The sequence below is a fragment of the Mandrillus leucophaeus genome, unplaced genomic scaffold, assembly GCF_000951045.1.
Source record: "Mandrillus leucophaeus isolate KB7577 unplaced genomic scaffold, Mleu.le_1.0 Scaffold2096, whole genome shotgun sequence".
NCBI lineage: Eukaryota > Metazoa > Chordata > Mammalia > Primates > Cercopithecidae > Mandrillus > Mandrillus leucophaeus.
This window is the reverse complement of record NW_012102139.1, coordinates 7,730-9,971: the sequence shown is the minus strand read 5'-3', so window position 1 is coordinate 9,971 and position 2,242 is coordinate 7,730. Positions and strand designations below refer to the sequence as shown.

Below are 2,242 nucleotides of genomic sequence, written 5' to 3'. Positions count from 1 at the left end.
AAAAAAAATACTTATTTCTTTAAATTAGGAGGAAGGATTAGCCATGAACTTTTTTGCCTCCCATATTTTCAAGAACCCCCTGAAATGAAATAGAGAAGTACAGAACAAGAGTAGGAAGGTATGACATCCTTTATTTTATATCAGATTTTATCCGTATGGTCCCAAGATGGGCATTACAGCTTCAGGCATACATATTCACCCAGTAACTTCAGGAGAAACAAGTACAAACTAGAATAACTATTCCTTCTTTTGTGTTTAACAAAGGAACATTTTTGTAGAAGATCTTAGCTAAGTTTTTCTCTCATTTCATTAGGCAAAATAGGGTCATTTACCCCTTTTCAAACCAATCAAGAGATTCCTGGGCTGGGAAGAAGGTAACCTTTACTGAACACATATCCTCCTGAGGGAGGGAGAACACTCACAGTTGAGGCTCTGTTAATAAGAAAGTGGCTGGGAGAAATAAAATTGTTCCCACATTTAAGCCCTTTAACTCAATCTCCAAGCCCTCCTTTGCCTTCTAAACTCTTCTTCTGTGTTCATTAACCCTTTAGATCTGCAAACAACAATTCGCCTATATCTTCAGCACCTTCTCTGAATGTTTCCCTGACCTCCTTGTCTTTCTTTTCTTTCTTTTTTTTTTTTTTTTTTTTAATTTGTTTTTCCAGGTGGAGTTTTGCTTTTGTTGCCCAGGTTGGAGTGCAGTGGTACGATCTCAGCTTACTGCAACCTCTGCCTCCCAGGTTCAAGCGATTCTCCCACCTTAGCCTCCTGAGTAGCTGGGATTACAGGTGCACGTCACCATGCCCAGCTAATGTTTTGTATTTTTAGTAGAGGTGGGGTTTCATTATGTTGGACAGGCTGGTCTCAAACTTCTGACCTCAGGTGATCCATTGTCCTCGGCCTCCCAAAGTGCAGGGATTACAGGCATGAGCCACCATGCCCAGCCAACCTCCTTGTCTTAACTGGTTTCCTCTGAGGACTCTGCTCACCTGCAGGCTGTTTTATTTCCCATGACCCCACATATCTCATGACTAAAGTTCAGCTAGGAGGCCTTCTTACTCTCCACTGGCTCTTTCAAATATATCTCTTTCTTCTTTCCAAACTAGCAGTTTTTTTGAAACTTACACCAAAAGTCACCACCCACTACACCTTCTAGGCACTGTCATCTACAAAACTTTAGGTCATGCCTCTTCATTCATTAAAGTTGGGGGCCCCTAATATGCTGTATTTCCCACTATCTCTGTTCTTGTCATCATTCTTGGTGTGTAATTTTTGTATTTGGTTGGATGCAAAAGAAAGAAAAAACAACACCAACAAGATATTTAATCATCATGAAAACCATTCAAAGATTGCTTATCAACCTATGCATAATCCCAGCACTTTGGGAGGCCAAGGCGGGTGGATCACCTGAGGTCAGGAGTTTGAGACCAGCCTGTTCAACATCTCTACTAAAAGTACAAAAACTAGCCGGGTGTGGTGGTGGGAGCCTGTAATCCCAGCTACTCAGGAGGCTGAGACAGGAGAATCGCTTGAACCCAGGAGGTGGAGGTTGCAGGGAGCCGAGATTGTGCCACTGCACTCCAGTCTGGGCAACAGGGCAAGAGTCTGTCTCAAAAAAAAAAAAAAAAAAAAACCTCCGCCATCCTACTGCATTGCATGAGCTATATATATAGACTGAGTCTCTCTTCAAGTGATGTTCATTCCTACTCATTCTTTTCCTGTATCACCAAAAAAGCACCCCAAAACAGACATTTTGAACTGACCTCTTGATATCTGATGTGCCTTGATAATAAATAGCTAAAATTGAATAAGAACATTATAGCTGATTTATTCCTCCTTACAATAGCTCTCAAGTTCATCCATAGACAATAACATGGAACTTTGTGATCTCATCACTCATCTGTTGTTACAGCGCAGATGGGTAGAAAATAGAGATACTACTCAACTTATGGTGAGGTTATGTCCCTACAAACTCACTGAAAGTCAAAAATACAACTAAAATGAAAATGCATTTAATACCCTGATAAATCCAGCATAAAGTTGAAAAATTCTAAATCAAACAGTCATAAGTCAGGGATTGTCTGTTAACTGTAGTGTATGTACTTCACTGGGTGTATTTGTCTGTAGGGTTTAACTGGAGTATTAGAAGAAAAGAAGAGAAAGAATGGTGCAGAAAGATATTTTAAGAAATAATAAACAAGACCTTCCTAAAATAATGGAAGACATAAATTTACATTGTCAA

General features: G+C 39.9%; 1 protein-coding gene across 1 annotated transcript in view; it reads right to left on the bottom strand.

The window, feature by feature from the left end:
• The window catches only part of LOC105539782 (N-acetylated-alpha-linked acidic dipeptidase 2-like), a 6,728-nt gene that overhangs the window by 3,539 nt on the left and 947 nt on the right, over positions 1–2,242 (bottom strand). The window lies entirely within an intron of this gene.